This window comes from Dermacentor andersoni, chromosome 1 (genome assembly GCF_023375885.2).
Source record: "Dermacentor andersoni chromosome 1, qqDerAnde1_hic_scaffold, whole genome shotgun sequence".
In the NCBI taxonomy this organism is placed as follows: Eukaryota; Metazoa; Arthropoda; class Arachnida; order Ixodida; family Ixodidae; genus Dermacentor; species Dermacentor andersoni.
The window spans coordinates 234219407-234240124 of record NC_092814.1 but is presented as its reverse complement, the minus strand read 5'-3'; positions in this window follow the sequence as shown (position 1 = coordinate 234240124).

Sequence of the window (20718 nt, the reverse complement as noted above, 5' to 3'; positions counted from 1 at the left end):
GCATGTCTACGCCTCCGCTTTCCTTGACACAGACATTCTGTTGCACCCCTCCCATATAAAATTGTCGATAACAGGCGGCTGCTCCAAATCTCGTACATGCGTTTTGGTCAAGGCGTACACGCTAATAGCTTCGTCATTCAGCTGCGTTTGAATTTCCAGCCATTCTTCCTGCTTGCCACCACCCTTGCGGAGCCCTAAGTCCCTAGATAAAAAAGTTTCCAAGACAGCGACACTCATTTTCTTTGCGCCATCCCCCTCACACTCACGCTTACTCTCTTTGTTCTCCTTCATTCGCGTCTGTGGTTGGTGCATTGCTTGCACGTGATATTCTGAATGAATAGAAGTGATATTTATTATTTTGCAAAAGGCTCAAAACTAGTGCTCATGCGCTAAGGATCTAATCGGGTTTTTGCAGGAATGAAAGGCGTAGCCGTAGCCAAGACATGGGACGTGTACTACGGCAGCTGCATAAAAAGTTACACAACGCTGTTATAGCCACCATAACGCTGTACTATTCTGTATCACAAGCTCCGTGCAGCTCTGTGGAAGCTACCGCCGCCTCGGTCAATGAGGAAGACGAACACATCAAAATGTTTTCGTCTGCGTTTTGTTGCTTGCTACCGACGCTACCGACGCCAACGACGACGCTTGCTACCGACGCCAGCGTCCGTCGTTGCGCAACACTGCACAAATGTGGCGTACGAGCAGACATGCGAAGTATATTCACCTTGCGCAAGCAGCTGCGTTCCCGTACCCCGTAGCCCTGGCTCTGCTAAACGCTGTTTATGAGACAGTGTTGTTAGAATCTGAGTGCTGACGCCCGTTGTTGCAAATGGGTCGCAAGCCCCAAGGGTAGCGTTGGCCTGGCGGCCTGGGGCACTGGAAGCATCCGAAGGTCCCGGCAAAGCATGAGTCGACTGGTAACAGAACAACTGGTTTATTCTAACATCGCAAAAGAGCGGGCGGTCAGGTCGACCGAAGTGAGAGACGGGAGAGCACGTAACTCGACAAAAGAAATCGGAGCCTCTCTCTTGGCGTCCGGGGGCAGCTGCTCTTATACTTTCGCAGTTGAGGGCAAGAAGGAAGGCCTCGTGACGAGACCACGTGACGGCGGGTACGGACAGACTGAGAGACACGTTGAGACGAGTGTAGTGACGCATCGCCAAGCTGGCGCCTGTCAGACCTCCTCGCTTCACACTTGGGGAGCTCCTCTCCCCGGCTGCCGCGCTTTGACAAGCGTGGGCACACACACACACACGCACACACGAAGACACGTGGCACTGAAACACGCCTGGACGCGCTTGGCGGGGAGGCTTTGCGGGAGCTCCGAACGGGCCAAAATGTCCGCCGCTTTGAACGAAGCTCCGGCGTCCGTTGCATCCGCGCCGGCTATACCGCGCGTTGTAGGCGAAACGTAACAGACCACCCCGCCGGGGGAAGGAGATCCCGATGGTCAGGGGACTGCATCCGCTGTCCGGAGGGATGTCGCTCGATGATGCTCATAACCGAAGTCGGGCGTCCTTCGGCGTTTCTTGAGCGCAGCGCACAGAGAAGGCCTCGTTCTCTCGTTCAGGTTCACCCAGGACACTGCAAAGTGACTTCGGGAGAGTTGACATTTTTGTTCTCGTTCCCGGCAAGCGTTAGAACTACGCCGAAACTCAACCGCTCAGTCAGCAAGCACGGCACAACCCTCACTAAGCCCTGCCAGGCTCTTTCCCCTTTTATACCACTGCCTAGTTCCTTACAGTAGTCTAGCAGCACTCAGAACGCGTCCACAAATTGGAAAATTGCACGAGAAAGCACATCATCACTTTGAAACACTAAACAAAAGCAATATGTTAAAAATCCTGCCTCAGGAAGAAAAACATCAGTAACAAACAATTTTGAGGCTGATTCCCACGTTAGGGGCTTCGACTTAAGCCATCGGCGTTACCGTTGAGACTCCCCTTTTTGTAACGCACCTCAAAGGAATATTGTTGCAAAGCGAGGCTCCAGCGCAGGAGGCGGCCATTTTTGGGAGAGATGGTCTGCAGCCATTGGAGAGGGCAGTGATCCGTCTCAATGATAAACCTCGAGCCGGCTAGGTAGCATGACAATTTCTGAACGGCCCACACGATACACGCACACTCTTTCTCGGTGGCGCTGTACGCCTGCTCACGACTGGTCAGCTTACGACTAGCATACAGGACGGGGTGTTCTACTTCTCCATTTTCCCGTTGGCACAGTACAACGCCCATGCCTCGCTCACTAGCATCACACTGAACAACGAACCCTTTTGTGTAGTCGGGCGATCGTAGCACAGGCTGGCTTGTTAGGGCGCTCTTTAGGGCGCTAAAAGCTCTTTCCTTCGTCTCATCCCAGACGACTGTTTGCGGCTCTGTCTTTCTTAGAGCATCCGTCAAGGGAGCCGCGATATCAGAGTACCTGGGGATGTACCTCTGATAGTAGCCGGCGACACCTAAGAACGACCGAATATCGGTCTTCGTGCGCGGTTGCGGGAAGTCTCGCACAGCGGCCACCTTTATTTCAGAGGGGCGGCGACGACCCCGACCAATCACGTGACCGAGGTAGACAACCTCGGCCTGTGCTAACTGGCACTTGGGAGCCTTGACTGTCAAGCCCGCATCGCGCAGGCGGGTTAGCACTGCCCGCAAGTGGGCCATATGCTCAGGCCAGGATGCGGAGAATATCGCTACGTCGTCTAGATACGGTAAAGCGAATTCTTGCTGTCCCCGCAACACTTTATCCATGAGGCTTGAAAAGCAGTATGGCGCGTTCTTCAAACCAAAACTCAAAACTTTAGGACGGAATGTCCCCATTGGTGAAATGAACGCCGCATACCTACTAGCCTCTTCTGTAAGTGGAACCCGCCAATAACCCCTGACAAGATCTAGGGTGGAAATAAACTGAGCGCTACTCACTCTCTCAAGGCGCTCCTCGATGTTAGGGATCGGATAAATTTGATCCTTAGTGATGGAATTAAGCCTGCGGTAGTCGACGCAAGGACGAGGTTCCTTGCCCGGTACCTCAACTAATATCAAAGGGGAGGTATAATCACTCTCACCCGCCTCAATAACACCGAGCTGTAGCATTTTCTTTACCTCAGCCTCCATAATATCGCTCTGGCGGGGTGACACCCGGTACGCCTTGGATCGTACTGGCTCTGGGGAGGTAAGTTCTATGTCATGAGTAAGGACAGAAGTCCTACCAGGCCTCTCAGAGAACAGACCTTGAAACTCTTGTAAGAGCTGGTGTAGTTCGGTTTTCTGCTCAGGCGACAGCGATGCTTTACTGATTAAGTCACTAATGACTTGATCGGTGTCTTTCCTGTTCGTTACTGAGCCTAGTCCCGGAAGCTTGACCGGTAGCTCTTCGGGAGCGTTTACCATCATACATACTACTGCTTCCCGTTGCTTATAGGGTTTGAGCAGATTACAGTGGTAAACTTGCTGTGCTTTCCGTTTTCCTGGCAGACTGACCACGTAGTTAACGTCCGACAGTTTTTGAACAATCCGTGCTGGGCCCTCCCACTGCACGTCGAGTTTGTTCTTTAGCGACGTGCGCAATATCATGACCTCATCGCCCACCTCAAAACGACGGGCCCTGGCTGTCCGATCATAATAAACCTTGGCCCTCTGCTGGGCCTTTGCCATTGCTTCACCTGACAACTCCTGTGCCCTTTTTAAGCGTTCGAGGAGCTTAAGCACGTACTCCACCACGACTGGGTCGTCGCCCCTGCCTTCCCACGATTCTCGAAGCATGCGAAGCGGAGACCGCAGCGAGCGACCGTACACCAGCTCAGCTGGCGAAAACCCCGTGGCCGCATGCGGCGCGGTACGTAATGCAAACATCACCCCATGCAGGCAGACACAGCTCCCAGTCAGTTTGATGTTCAAAACACAATGCTCTCAACACGCGCTTCATGATGGAGTGGAGCTTCTCAACGGAATTCGACTGGGGGTGGTGCACTGAGCTGTGTAACAGCTTTACCCCGCACCTTTCGAGAAAGGCTGTCGTCAAAGCGCTCGTAAACACCGTGCCCTGATCTGACTGGATTTCCGCAGGAAAACCAACTCGCGCAAATATGGACAGTAGTGCATTGACTATCTCAACTGAGCTTAGTTCTTTAAGCGGCACTGCTTCAGGGAACTTTGTCGCTGGGCAGATCACAGTCAAAATGTGTCTGTACCCCGTGGCTGTTACCGGCAGAGGTCCCACTGTATCAATAACGAGCCGTCTGAAAGGCTCCGTAATGATAGGTACCAACTTCAACGGCGCCCTCGATTTGTCCCCTGGTTTGCCCACCCGCTGACAGGTGTCGCATGTCTTCACAAAGTGGTCTGCGTCCCGAAAACACCCTGGCCAATAGTACTCTTGCAAGAGACGGTCCTTAGTTTTCTTAACTCATAGGTGTCCGGACCACGAACCCCCATGCGACAAGCGCAACAGATCCTGACGGTAGCACTGAGGCACGATCAGCTGATCGAACTCCAATCCTCTGCGGTCTAGATACTTTCGGTACAGGACCCCACTTCTTTCCACAAAGCGAGCATTTTTCTTGGCGACACCTTCCTTGACAATGCAGCGTATGTTTTCTAGGCTGCCATCCTTCTTTTGCTCGGCTATCAAAGCCGCCCGGCTGACTTTTAGCAACCTATTAAGTCCGTCTGACGTAGGCGCGATGAGCAAATCTGCAGATAGCTCTTCTAACTTTCCCGCATCGGGAATTTCCTCTCCAGTATCTGGTGCCTTTAACGCTACAGGCTCAATTTTATTCAGTTCGGGCGTGCTCTGAATATCAGCTTGCTGCGCTTCTGACTCTTTCTCATTGTTCGACAACGTCGGCCCCGCAACTACTGCCTTTGCAGCGAGCTCCCGAACCTTCGATCTGGTTAAGGCCTGAACGCTAGCCTCGCCAAACAAAAGCCCCTTCTCGCGCAGGAGGTGATCGGACCTGTTCGAAAATAGGTACGGGTACTGGGGGGGCAGCATAGATGACACTGCCGCCTCCGTCTCAAGCGCTCCGAAAGGTCCTTCAATCAGCACTTTTGCTACGGGCAGACACACGCTGTGAGCTTCCACGGCTTGCTTGATCCATGCGCACTCGCCCGTGAACATATCGGCTTCTACGTAGGAGGGGTGAACTACATCCATCGTAGCTGCGGAATCGCGAAGCACTCGGCACTCTTTCCCGTTCACGAGGAGGTCTCGCATGTAAGGCTCGAGAAGCTTCATGTTCTCGTCAGTGCTGCATAAGGACAAAAACACGACTTTTGTTTTTGTTTCTGGACACTGCGCCGAAAAGTGACCCGGCTTCTGGCACGTATAACAAACGCGCGCTTGCCTCGTCTCGAACCGCTTTCTGCGTTCGGCTTCGGTTGCCGCCGTCTCCTTACGTTCGGTCGGACTGCTTTCACTCGCATCCGCACTACGTGTGTCCCCCTTTGCTCTCATGGGCGTGAACTTCGGCCTCTCAAACTTGGAGCCAAATTCACCCTTTTGACCGTCCTTAGCTCCGCGAGCCCGACGCGTCACAAACTCCTCGGCTAGCTCGGCGGCTCTAGCCACCGTACTAACGTCTGGCCTATCCAAGACCCAGTACCGCACGTTCTCAGGTAACCGACTATAAAACTGTTCTAGCCCGAAACACTGCAGAACTTTCTCGTGGTCACCAAACGCTTTCTCTTCTTTGAGCCACTCCTGCATGTTTGACATTAGCCTGTAGGCAAACTGTATATGACTCACTTTTGCCTTTCTCATTTTCCCGAAACTTCCGACGGAACGCCTCCGCGGACAGCCTGTACTTTTTTAGCAGACTCGATTTCACTTGGTCGAAATCCTCTGCCTCCTCTCTCTTCAAGCGAGCGACTACGTCGGCCGCCTCGCCGGGTAACAAAGTGAGCAAGCGCTGTGGCCACGTTTCCCGAGAGAACCCCTGCTTCTCGCACGTTCGCTCAAAGTTAACCAGGAACAAACCAATGTCCTCTCCAAGCTTAAACGGCCGCATCAGGTCAGTCATTTTGAACGATACTCGTTCTCCTGCACCGTGTGCCTGACTTCCATTACGAGCGCGTTCCATCTCTACCTCGAGACGCTTCATTTCCAAAGCGTGTTCGCGCTCTTCTTTTTCTTTCTGCTCTTTTCGTTCGCGCTCCTGTTTCTCTTTTTGCTCTTTAAGTTCGCGCTCCTGTCTTTTTGCCGTCTCCCTCTCCTCAATGGTCTCAAGGCATTCCGACAGCTCGTCATCCTCAGCTTCTAACTCAAGAATAGCCCTCAGCAGTTCTGGTTTTCTGAGTTTGTCTGAGACATCCAGACCCAACTCTCTTGCAAGCTCCAGCAATTTCGGTTTGCGCAACGACTTCAAATCCATGGCTGCTCTGAACGCTGCTTTCTCTACTGCCTACTATTGTCTTGCCGCAAACTAACCCGGCAGCAACGACAACCACAATTACCAGCTCTGTTTCTGACACTAACAAAAGCCTGGCAAAACTCAGTAGAAGAAAGTCCCGCACTCACCAAACCTCGCAGCCAAGAATTCAGCGCAGTCGTTCCGCTGCAGGCAACCAGTCATCACACAGGGCTCGTTGCACTGCTCCCGGATGGCCGTTGTGCTGCTCAGCATACAGTCAACCGCATATCTTCGCTGCTGGCCTCCGTTGTCGCGATCTCACCGCTGGCAACCAGCTGTTAGAATCTGAGTTCTGACGCCCGTTGTTGCAAATGGGTCGCAAGCCCCAAGGGTAGCGTTGGCCTGGCGGCCTGGGGCACTGGAAGCATCCGAAGGTCCCGGCAAAGCATGAGTCGACTGGTAACAGAACAACTGGTTTATTCTAACATCGCAAAAGAGCGGGCGGTCAGGTCGACCGAAGTGAGAGACGGGAGAGCACGTAACTCGACAGAAGAAATCGGAGCCTCTCTCTTGGCGTCCGGGGGCAGCTGCTCTTATACTTTCGCAGTTGAGGGCAAGAAGGAAGGCCTCGTGACGAGACCACGTGACGGCGGGTACGGACAGACTGAGAGACACGTTGAGACGAGTGTAGTGACGCATCGCCAAGCTGGCGCCTGTCAGACCTCCTCGCTTCACACTTGGGGAGCTCCTCTCCCCGGCTGCCGCGCTTTGACAAGCGTGGGCACACACACACACACGCACACACGAAGACACGTGGCACTGAAACACGCCTGGACGCGCTTGGCGGGGAGGCTTTGCGGGAGCTCCGAACGGGCCAAAATGTCCGCCGCTTTGAACGAAGCTCCGGCGTCCGTTGCATCCGCGCCGGCTATACCGCGCGTTGTAGGCGAAACGTAACAGTGTATAGTTTACTCAATGCAGTTTCTTTTTTTTTTTTTTAGCGGAACTCAGACCGCATGGGAGCCCCGAAACGGCTGCATGACCAGACCATTGGTGCGAACACACAGCCGGACGCCGGTGTTACGGAGCTGTAACCATAGGCCGCGTTTACTTTAATGCTGAGTCTTCCTTTAATTTGCAGTAAACCGTTTATCAGCAGTTCCTTGAGGTTTGTTTAGGCGACAAGGGCGAACGCCCCTCTGAATACACTCACCCACGCCGCATGGTCTGCTCGGCGTCTAGTCAGTGTTTGCTCGTCACCGTCATCGCGTACTGTACAAGGGCGGAGTAGCGAAATAATGGTGCAGTGAACAATTAGGCTTCTAAAACGTTCTGCGTCGTCACCGCATCACCAACAGTAAGGGCTGCGGTTCAATCTGCTGTTATAAAACACGTAAGTGTTTTATAACGATTGGCGCTCAGATGCTTCGGGCTTGCATGGGGTTGGTCGTACACGAGCGCTCTCTTATTTTCGTTGTCCCTCCAAGCGATCAGACAGTGGGAAGATTTTCCAATTCGCGTTGGCAATTCAGAGATACCGGTGCTCTTTGTTGAGTGAGAACTGATACAGCCAAAATAGTTGCCAACACACACACACACACACACACACACACACACACACACACGCACACACACACACGCACACACGCACACACGCACACACATATATATATATATATATATATATATATATATATATATATATATATATATATACATATATACATACACACACGCCCCGCCGGTGACGCACAAGCCAGGAGGAAAGGCTCGCCGGGCGCCGCGACATGAAGTCTCGTCCCTCGAAGCAAGTATAGTATACACTTGCGTTGAATGAATGTGTGGTTTTCATTGGCGCAAAGGCAATACATTTGCGTTGCGGCTAAACGGCGCAACGCAAATGGCCTTTCAGGCCTTGGCGGGCCTGAAATCAGGCACCCATCAGCTTTTGCACATAAACGTCGTATCGCGTCCGGCGGTGGAGAACCCAGATACAGAGAAGGGAGCACGCACTATCGAGCGCTTAGAGGCAGCAGCAAAGTCGTATCGCCACGAACAAGCCGCTGAAGGGTGCGCGGCAAGCGACTGCTGACGCGTCCATGCATGTCCGACGTACGTACATCTCCACGCCTGGCTCCGCCAGACTAAGCACACAGAGGTAAACTGACGCGTGCCGACGCGTGTCTGTCACGTGCAGCTGTGATGACATACATAGCGCGATTGTGTTGGGTCGTAAAGTTAGTAATCTCATCACGTCGTTGTCGATGCGCTTCCCAGTGCCGCGTGTTGACGCCATGCAGGCCGACAGCAGACAGCGACATGCGGGTAAATTCATGTAATCTAGTCCTGCTGCTTGACATGAAGCGGCTACAAATCGGCTCGAAGCCACTCCTGCGGTGAAGAAAGCAACTTGAAAGCAGTTTAGACTCCCCTTTTATCGGCGCAGGAACGCTCACGTCCACGCATTTTGTCTTTGCCGCGGAGAGGCTTTGCGGAGAAGACGAAACACGGTGCGAATTTCGAGACCGGTAAGATGCCATTTAAAAGAAAAAGAAAAAAAAATCTTGCATAAATCAAGCATTACTTTGATGAAACAGTGCCAATTTAAAAACTATATAATATATGCGGTATTTAGCATTTTTTACTATAGGCCCCTTCAAGTTTTGCATACGCCAAAACAAGTCTTCTTTTCTCTCTCTCTTTTTTTTTTTGCAAGTTCATCGTCGTCTATGTAAACTACTGCGCAATATATCCATCTTAAAACAGTTCTTTCGCACAGTAAAAGTCCTGCGCACTTGGATGACGCAATTTTTTAGCTTTTGCTGGAAGTCAGTTTTCGAAAGAAAAGAAAATCCCGAAAATAGGCCATTTTGCCCATATTTATCGGCCCATCAAAAATAGAGGAATGGCTAACAATCGACGAAGTCAATTTTTGGTGTATGGCATCTCTTCATTCTTCCAGACAAAAAAAAATGTTTTGCTCTTATAATGTTTTGCTCAATGGCTCACCTGCTCTGGCGATGTCCCGCGTTGCCTAACGACTTCCTCTCCAGCGAAGCCGAATGGGAGGAGGCCATCAGAAGCACAGTACTCCGAAAGCAAGCCCAGGCTATCCAGAGGGCCCAGGAAAGTGCGGAGCGTCACGGCGTTCTGTCCTTTACGTGGGCGCGGCCAGCGGCTACAATGGCCTCCCGTTAGGAGGTCCTGACAGTAGCTCCTCAGGATTAAATAAAGTTCGCTGTCTGTCTGTCTGTCTGTCTGTCTGTCTGTCTGTCTGTCTGTCTGTCTGTCTGTCTGTCTGTCTGTCTGTCTGTCTGTCTGTCTGTCTGTCTGTCTGTCTGTCTGTCTGTCTGTCTGTCTGTCTGTCTGTCTGTCTGTCTGTCTGTCTGTCTGTCTGTCTTATAATGAAGGAACGGGTTTTTTGGGAACGACTTTTACGACGCGTAGTTTGGTGGCTTACGACAAAGTCCACGTGGTGCTTGCGCCGGTGAAAAATTTGTTTTGCGAAATATATTTTATGAAATGATCTTTTGTATTACATTGAAGGGCCTCCAAATTTTTTAATGAAATTGCAGGTGGTCGAGCGTCAAGGTTGGGACAGTTGGCATGGTATGACCCAGGCTTTTCCCCTCTCAAAAAAAGAATAATCTGTGGTTTTACGTGCCAAAGCCACGATCTGATTAATATTGAGGCACGCCGTTGTGGGGAGACTCCGGATTAATTTTGACCAGCTTGTGGTCTTTAGCGGTACACCTAATTCTAAGTACACGAGCGTGGTTATCGAAATGCGCCCGCCGCAGTCGGGATCGAACTCTCGACCTCAAGCTTAGCAGCGAAATGGCATAGCCACTAATTCGGCGGGTTCTGTAGAAGGCTCTCTAATATTGACCAAGCACCCTGGTGCGATGAATAAGTCACTTTGGCATCATGCATCTGCTGCCAGCCTGCGCGTGGAGCAACCACGAGCAGTATACCGTTCCAAATGTTTGCGGTTCACCTTACCTGTACAGTGACATGGACTGCTGTGAAAAAGCACCTGGCCCCACACGTGTCAAATGAACCCGTTGCACCTGTGGCACCTATAGGTACCGGATTATGAGTGACTTCACACACCTAGTCAACTCTGTATAAATACATAGACAACTTCGAGACTTGAACATGTCCGCACTTTTGCTAATTAAGTGCAAAGGTGGCGTGCATAATTTTACCACCGCGTGATATGTTCGGAGACTTCCGTCACGTTTCTCAGCCTGGCGGTACACCACACTCGTTGAGTTTCGTGATACAGGGCTCCTGACCCTCGAGACAAGACCACCCGAGTTTCACATAAAGGGATTGCGGCCGTTGGGCGAAAGAGGGCGAACGTCGACGTTCGCCCTCGTTCCAGTGAGGTGGAACGAGGCGACGGCGTCCAGCGAAGGGTGTAGTGGCGAAGACGATGAAAGGTGGCACTGCGACTGCGGCGCGCAAACGCTGTGCTCGCGAGCTGCGGCATTCGATTCCGTGATTACGCCTCGTTACCAGCGGAGGCGCCAGGATTTTTCGACTGGGGGGTGCACCCACAACAAGTGCGCTCCTACGGGGGGGGGCAGGGAGGCGGGGAACTTATGCGTTGTGTTTCGACCATATTTAACTGGGCTGAAGGCCTTGTAAACACATCAGTGTGAATAAGCTATTCCAATATCGCAGTAAGATATAACTTAAAATTTAGCATATTTACACAGTAGTGCTTCTACTAAGAAAATGAAAATTTATGTAACACATATGGTAAAGCACATGCATAAAAAAACAGTATTGAATAAATAAAACAGGTACCCAGAAGCACCAAAAGAACATCAGCTAACTAGATCGCAATATAGCTTCAAAAGAGTATATTTAACAACAGGAGAGAGAACTAACACCTCTAAGCAAAGTGCATATCAATTCCAACTTTGCTAAAGAAGCGCTAGATTAAAAAAAAAATTAATACACTCTTGTGGCGCCTACTGGTGATTCTAAACGCTGGAAATGGGAAAAAAGAATAACAAAAAAAGTATGTGGGAAAATAATAACAAAAACAAATAGAAGAGATGAGAGAAGTCCGAAAATAGAGCATGCAATAGGCAATTCAGCAGTGTCACATTTGGCCATACAGTACAGCAGGTTTCACAAGCGCAAATAACAGCTCTCAGGCTATACAATGTTCACTACACAAGCTCGGCCACCGACATGGCCTCATGGAGTCGATGACAGGGACAGAGGAAGGTTTCGTCACAACCACAGATGCCAATGCCTGCGCTGTGACATGCAGTACAAGACAAAACACAGCCGGGATTTATTTGATGGTGAAGCGGGTGTTCCGACACCGGTAGAGGTATCGGTCCCACGTCCGTGCCGCACAATTTTCCCGCGAAAGCGCCGCAGAGGTACGATGGGATATCATTATACTGGTACACTAGTGCAGGCGTATACGTCGATTACTGTGCGCAGCATCGAACATGTCGACAACACACTGAAGATCTATCTTATTGGCCAAGAGATCGCTCGACCGCAAGCATAGCTAGGTCGCTCGTTATTCGTCAACTTGCTGTGAAGTGTTCAACCTTCGAAGGCACGGAAACGTGCGCTCGCAAAATGATGACGGTGCCGGTATCGTCACGGCGATAACACCTAGCTTGTGCAGTTCGTCGAAGGCTAGTTTATATTCTATTTATTTATTTTATTTATTTTCATTTTCACAATACTGCGGACATCTGTCCAAGCAGGAGGGGGGCTACGTGAGCAGATACAAAAATAAGCAAACATACAAACATATACAAGGGTTACAGTCAACAAGATTCATCAAGTGGGTGGCTGTAACCAGTGGGAATTTCCAGGTAGGGCATTCCAATCATTGATTGTTTTCGGAAAAAAATGAGTTTTTGAAAAGGTTTGTTCGTGCAAAGATCGGTTTTAAATACTGGCTGTGTTTGTGGCGGGAAATTCAAGATCTGTCCTTAATAATATAGTCACGCGGTTGTATTCCTAGTTTCCCGTAATAAAGCTGGCGAAAGAAATTTAATCCGGCAGTTTTCCTTCGATCAGTTAGTGGTTCCAAGTTTGCGGCTTCCAGCATACTCGTTGGAGAATCACGTCGTTTGAAGCGCCTATAAATGAAGCGCGCGGCTAACCTTTGAATTCTGTCTAGTTTTTCAATACCTACCACTGTGTGAGGATCCCAAACGATACTCGAATATTCTAAGAGAGGCTTAACGTACGTTTTATAGGCTTTTAATCTTAATGAGGATGTGGAGTCACCTAATTTAAACTTTAGAAATCCTAATCTTTTTCGGGCTGCACAGGTTATATTGTCTATGTGAGGCACCCAGGATAGACGTGAAGTTAAAGTTATCCCCAAGTATTTGCAGCTTTCTACTTTCCTAATCTTATTATCCTTTATTTTGTACAAGTATTCTAGCTTTCTTAACTTATTTGTAATACACATATGCACTGTTTTGTCATAATTAATAACCATATCCCATTCATTGCACCATTCTGCCAACCTATCCAAGGTTTCTTCCAGAAAAAGCTGATCAGAGACAGTTCGAATGTTGCTAAATATAATACAATCATCTGCAAACAATTTGACGCGAACAGGTGATTCCACAATGTTAACTAGGTCATTAATATCAATATTAAACAGTACTGGACCCAGCACCGATCCCTGAGGTACGCCTGAAGTTACCCCCAAAAACCGGGAGCATGATCTATTTATTTCCACATACTGCTTACGACCAGTCAGGTATGAATTTACCCAGTTTATGATCTGTAGGGGTATTCTGAGAAGTTTCATTTTATATATTAGTTTCGAATGAGGGACTCTGTCGAAAGCCTTAGAATAATCTAAGAAAATAGCGTCAACTTGACCGCCCCCATCAAGCACGGAAGCGAGCTCATGGGCAGTGACTACTAACTGTGTGGTTGTGGAGTAACCTTGTCTAAAACCATGCTGATTAGCCGTGAGTATATTATTTCTCTCCAAAAAAATATTCAGGTAAGTGACTATGATGTGTTCTAAAGTTTTGCAGCAGCATCAGGTGAGTGATATTGGTCTGTAATTACTTACAGAAGATCGGAGACCTTTCTTAAAAACTGGTATTACTCGTGCCAAACGCCAATCGTCGGGAACAGTACCACAGGCTAAAGATTTAGTAAAAATAATGACCAAAAATCGAGCTAATACTTCGGAATATCTTTTAAGAAAAGCAGGAGGAATGTTATCTGGCCCTGTAGCTTTCTTTGCGTCTAACCGTAGAAGGAGCTCAGTCACACCCTCAATAGTTACAATGATCACGTCTGGGCTGTCAATTATCTGCCTCTCGGCAACACTAGTGCTCGAAGTGGAATAAACACTTTGGAAAAACGCATTAAATGCTTCAGCTATTTTCTTTGCATCGGTAATTGTTACTTCACCATCGCACATTTCTCACAAAAGTTGGGAATCTTTGTTAGATAGGAATTGCCAAAATTTTGGGGAGTTCTGAGAGGCAAATTGACCAAGTGTTTCCGTAAAAGAATGTTCCCTTGCCTCTCTCAGTTTTAGAGCCAAGTCATTTGCCATCGTGCCAACAATTGTCCTGTCGTAATCTTTAGATTTTCGGTATCGTTTTATTTTACGTTTGAGATGAATTATGTCTCTGTTTATTCAAGGGTTCTGTCTGCCGATCTTTTTTGTTTTATCTGGAATGAATTTTCTGATACAAAAGTGGCACGAGGACTTAAACTTGTTCCACAAAGAATTCACGTCATCGTCAGTACCAAGCTGTACAAGTGCTTCTTCCAAACAATGCACAATTTGAAGGTCGTCAGCAGAATCATAATTCTTAACAGTGATATACTTGGGAGTACGTAACTGTGATCGAGTAGGAAGCGCGCATGTGAAGTACACTATTTTGTGGTCAGAGATCCCTTCCTTCACTTCAGCTTTATAGTCAGAGATGCCAGCAGAGCATAATACAAGATCGACAATTGAAGTCTGAATCTGTAATCCTTGTAGGCAGGTAAACAGTTTGGGTAAGGTTGTGCGCTAGTAATATATCTAGCAAGGTTTCAGAACTTTTAGTGTCCTTGAGCCACATGACATCGAATACCAGTCAATATGAGGTAAGTTGAAGTCCCCGGCAATAATAACATTTTGATTTTGATGACTGTCCAGGTAATCATACAACTCTAATAAGAAATCCGGATGAGTCCCGGGTGGTCTGTAAACGCCTCCGACGACAATTTGGTTACCCGACAACGTCACCTTACAGAAAACACTTTCATGCTCCGTGCTAACAGCAGGCAAAAGCAAAGACATCAAAGTTTTTTTTACTAAAACAACCACGCCTCCGCCGCGTGTCAGACGGTCCTTGCGATAGCAGTTATATGTTGGCGGAAAAACACAATCGTTTGTTATTTCTGGTCGCAGCCAGGTCTCGGTAATTACCGCAACATGAGGATCATACAACAGGAGCACTCGTTCTAGTTGGTCATATTTGTTGCATAAGCTTTGTGCGTTCAGGCAAAGAAGCCGAAAAAGTTTCTTTTCGGTGTTTGCGGTGTTGATATTACGTCAGTCTTCATTCCTGCTTCCAGAATTGGCATTTCGGACTTTCTGCGCTGGACTATTGGCCCTGCGCAAGAGCACTCTACAATTTTTGCCTTCATCCCACGTGTAAGCTTCGTTGTTTACAAACAGCTTATCATGCACCAGTCTGACCCTGTCCCCAGCCTTTCTATCGGTGCCGATAGACTGCCAAAGCTTTTTTCTGATAGCGAGGGTTCTTTGTGAGTAATCATGTGATATCGATACCCCTGTATCTTTTAGTTTAAAGCAAACTTTCATGATAGAATCTTTTTCTCTGTAGTTGTACAAACGAAAAATTATGGGCCTGGGTTTGTTATTCCGTAACCTGCCGATCCTATGTATGCGCTCCAATGATTTGACTACGATCCCCAGTCTGTCATGACAAACCTGCCGGACCACCATATCCTCGAGCATGTCGCTAGTTTCGTCAGGCTTTTCAGGAATTCCAAACACCACCAAGTTATTTCGACGTGCTCTGTCTTCGTAATCGTTAAGCTTTTTATCCTGAGCAGCCAAAACCTTTTCGAAATACTTCACCGATTTCTCCAGGACAGATATTTTCTGTTCATTCGCTTTTGATATTCGTAGCACTTCATCCAGCCTTGACAGCTGAGAATTCATTTGCGAAAGTGTGTCATCATGCTTTTTCTCGGATTCTTTAAGTTCCTTCAGAGCAGTAAAGATGGCATTCAGCATTTCTTGACCTTCAGGGCCAGGATTTTCCTCCACATCTCCACACAAAGCGATAAGTACACTTTGGGGGCACGGCAGCACAAAAAGACCATAACAGCTTGTACGTACATTAGAATAGGGATTATAAAAACTGACCTGCAACACAAGCCACGCATGGTTAGGCATGCTCTCAGAAAAGCTGCCGTGCCCTCTGAAGGTCTCGGGTGAAGCAGCTGCCTTTATAGCTGAAGGCTGTGACGTCACGGTTCCACTGGACCATCCAGCGTTGACTTCGCCGATGCAATCGATAACTCTCAAGACAGTCACCAATTACAGCAGTGGCTCTGCCCCTCGCATTTCCTTTCGGCTTCGATGCGCTGAAGCTTGCACTCAACTTCAACGCTTTTGATGTCACATGCCTAGTGCTCGGCGAAAGGCTCGAGTATGGAGATGTCCACAAAATTCTCGCTCCGTGGGTGGAGGCCGGGCGCTAACTCCGCAGAGGACATCGTTATTCTCCGTGAACCGCCTGCTCCGCAGTCAGGTGGTCCAAAACGGGTAGAAAAACTTTTACTCGGAATGTTCCCTTTGAATCTGGAGACTCTTCTTCAACTGGCCGTCTTTCGCTCAATACGCACTGTTCTAAATGCAGCGGAAGGCGCGTCATTGTCTGCTTTTCTTTTTGGGACACCCAGTTCTCCTCAGAAACTCTGCAAGTTTGCGCCCGGACAGTGTCAAATGCGTTCTGTGAATTTATCATTTCGGAGAACTCGTCAATCACTTTCATGTAATAGTTCTGCAAAAACCCGCAAGGTGGAGAGAATTAATAAAGGGAAAATCGGACATCCACCCGTTCGTAGCAATTCCTACAAAGGAAACCCATACGGGTTCCTCGAAAAAAAAGCCTCGCAGCCTCGGATCATTTGGGCAATGAATGCCTAAATGATCCGAGATTGCTCTAGGGACGTTATATCGATGCTATTTTAGTTTCTCATTGATGCAGCTGCCAGTTTGACCAACATACATTCTTCCGCACGAAAGCGGAATGACATAGACAACGTATGACTGCAGGTTACAAATCGTTTGTGATGTTGAATAGAACATGCGTTTTTTTTTGTTATTCTCTGAATTTTGTATAGGGCTCATATCAGGATGACAAGGGAGATTCTGGAGGCCTATGAAATTGCAAAATTAGAGGAAAGGTGCGTGAGCAAGCCATCGGTGTCGCTATCTGAAAAAGAGATACGATTCCTCGGTTTATCGTTGTAACTATTGCAGTGTATGTTTTGTCCATGTCTTGGACACGTGTACGGTTCATCGACATGCCCCACTGAATTTTCTTTTTTGCTGTCTCATTTGTTTCCACCCGTACGGTATATATTTATCGATGCGTGCGAAAATAAAATGGATACTTGAAAGTAGCGCTGTCTCCGTCTATCTCTTTCCTTTTGAACTTATTGATGAATAGCACTAATTCAAATACCAATAGCACTACGTTTGCCCATAATCACAACTTTCTATTACCTAAATTCAATACAAACTATGGCAAAATGATTTCCTCCTTCTCAGCGATTAATTGTGGAGTGACTTGCCCCATGCTCTTAAATCATCAACATCTTTGTATGCATTCAAATATGAGCTTAAAAATTTCCTTTTGTATAACTAGTTGTCCTGATTAATTTACTTTGTATATAAAGTGTGTACACTTCATTTGTTAAATAGGTTTATACAATTTATATTGGTAATGTGCGATTTTCAAAATTTTACATGCATGACTTCTTGTATAAAAATTGAATGTATTCCTTTTCACTACTTCGTTCACTTTTTATTTACTTGTAGATTGCATAATTTTACACTGCTGTATTACTTAATCATTTTGTACACTGTTAACCGAGGGTCCCGCTGCAGTCGTTTTTGACTTTGGGACCCTCGCCTGTATACTACTAACAACCAACTATGTATCTTGAATGAACAATAAACCGAAACTGAAAAGGGCCAACGTCGACGCCTACCGTGGGAACAACATCGACCTCGGTTTCCCAGATTACCATGCAGTTGCGCCATATGCCAGGGCAATGGTGCAACATAGGAGGCGGAGCCGGCGAAACAGTGCGACGTCATGGGAAAGATTTTGCGACCGATTCGACGATTGTGATTGGCCGAGATACTCATCAGATTCCCTAGTTTAGTCCCCTAGGGAAGACGACAGTTTTAAAAGCGAAAACATTTGGTGCAGTGAGAGTGGGCTGATGTGTCCTGATGTGAACTCAGACGTTTAATATGTTCCTACATGGAGTGGGCTTCCATATCTGGAGCCAGTGTAAAATATGTCAAATAAACCCCTTTTCTTTCGTGCCTATTTCCGGACGTACTCATCAACGTGTCGGGAGGATCCCTTGCCTAAACGCTACCCCGAGCCTCATTACCACACAGAGTTGCAACGCGGAAACGCCAACAGGAATGATGGAGATTATCATGTCAGAATTACACAAACAGCAATATAAATTGTGCAACATTTCTTACAGCGTAGATGTAAAACACTCTTGAAAATGCACTTGTTTGTACAGTCGGAATCGATTTCAAGCTTACCACTTTATAGGCTCATCCAAACTGGACTAAGTTGTCGCCACGCGATTAATACTTGAGACGGGGGTGTCTATAGAATATTATACTGGCTGCCATCCAGTTTAGATTGCCGTTTATTTCCGTGCTCTGCGTTATCGCTTTTTCAGGAGGTCTACGTCAATTTGAGAGCTGCTTCTTGTGCGAGTTGGAATTTCATACCGTGGCGGGGGTGCGCTTTAAAGGAAGGGACAGGGTAAGGTACACAGATAGCGCTCTCATTTGTTTATCCTAATTTTAGGTTATATCTTTCGCGCCGCTACCGTAGCCATTCCGACCACAATGCGGCAGAAAGGCGCATACCTCGTGACGCGCACGCGCAGTCGACACATGGAAGGTTACCGAAATAGTTTCCGTACTCATACAGTGCCATCTGCAGCCTTAACGCGGAATAGTTTAGGCCAAGTCCTCAACAGCTTTCTGCCGCAAGTCGGTAACGACACTTCCGTCGCCACCGTCACATATCTGAACTGTCGTCTCTTTTCAATGGTTATATTCATTAGGTTAAATTCTGGAGTTTTACGTGTCAAAACAAGGATCTGATTATGAGGCACACCGTAGTGTGGGGCTGCGGATTAATTTTGACCACACGGGGTTCTTTAACGTGCGCCCAATCCACGGCACACGAATCCTCTTGCATTTCGCCCCCATCGGAATGCGGCCGCTGCGACCGGGATCGAACTCGCACGACCTTGAGCTCAGCAACAAAATGTCATGGCCACTGGTCTCACCGCGGCGGGTCCACTGGTTATATGGAAACATGCGCTCAAGTTAGCTACGCCGACAACAGCGCCACATCGCGCACCTTTGCGGCATAACTACGGGACAGGCTGTTGTGAATTTATTAGCTTCCTTTTCATATTCGCAACATCAGCTGTAAAATTTATACCAACTTGCAGGCTCAGTGTACGAGAGCGCGCAGCTTGCCGACACCTCTCTGACGGCCACAGACCGCGGTGAAGGAAAGTGCAACATCTCTTGAGTGCATGAGCGTCGGCGCCTTTCGCGTCTTGTTCGGGGACAAGTGAACAGCGTTGCTGACGGACCTTTATTTTTGCGTCCTTCTTCCGTCGACAGCTTCGAGTGAAGGACCTCGCGCGCCAAATGCGTCCGTTGTTTTCCTCGAATGGCGCGAGAACGAACAAGGCCTCGCGAACTTCGCGCCAACATGACAAGGGACCTGCGTATGCCACCGGGCACGTACCGTCGTCGCTTAGTGGTATTCATTATTGCTCATTTGTAGGAACGCGAATGGGTCGCGAATACTAATCTCGGCCATCGAGATAAATTCAAACTTTCGCTATTTGCCCCGCTTGCAAAAACACGGTGCTTAGGAGTTGCACCGCAGTTAGCGGCCGCCCGCATGCACACTGGCTGACGCGCGGCATGCTGATTTTTGACAAGATTCGTCGTAACCATGGCCGTGCACTCCGCAAATGAAGGTTGAAATGCGTGTGGTACAGCGGGAGACGGACAACCTTCTCTCTTGCTGTCGCGTATTAATTCTCTCGTGTGTTCAACTATTGGGCATGCACGTACACCATTGAAGTTACCCGCCGCCGCGGTTGCGCTGCTGAGCACGAGGCCGCTGGTTCGATCCCGGCCGCATTCCGATGGGGGTACACCAAAACGCTCGCGTATACCGTGCTTTGGGCGCACGTCAAACAAAGCCAAGTGGTTAGAATTAACCCGGTGTTCCCCGATACGGCGTGCCTCAAAATAATGTCGTGGTTTTGACACGCAATTCCCCAGAATTTAATTTAATCAGTTACCACAAGTTCAACGGATACAAATGATCCAAAATTCATCTTCTCGTTCAATCGCGAGAAATAACACGAACAGTGATGTTATAACGCCAATTTTAATAGACACGATGCAATGAGCGTCTCACGACGAGAACTGCCACTTTTAGACAAAAAAGAAAGAACAAATCAACAATATTTACTAAGTCCGTAGCAGCAGAAAAGGCGCACTTGGCATAGACGTTGTGAGTAAAGACACATACCTGTTTTAGCCAATGCTTTATTATGTCCTGTGACGTCAGTCTTGATGCATATTGTTTTCACGAACGGCTGCGTTTTGCAGGATGCTGAAACAACAGTTCTCCGTTGCTTCCGTGAATAGATAAGCGTAGACGATATGTTTCACACAATTTTGTGCATTTTTAATGTAAAACACACATCCACTGTTCCTATCAAGTGATGGCTGTGAACCGTTAGGGTTACCATTTATTGCGTCTGGCGAAGCAGCCCATTTATTGTACTGTTTGTTGACTCGATCCCGATGGGCGTGTGGTTTTCTTATTCTTCTCCTGTGAGAAACGTGAAAAGAATCGCGACACTGTAGGTATTATCATTCAGCGTTGGCTTCTTTCACATCTGCTAGCAAGATCGTATAGTTGAATGAAACTAACAACGCGAGAACTATTTCGGCAATCTTTTGTTTCTACTTGTCTTCGTTTCCAATTGAAACAGAATCTAGGTAGCAT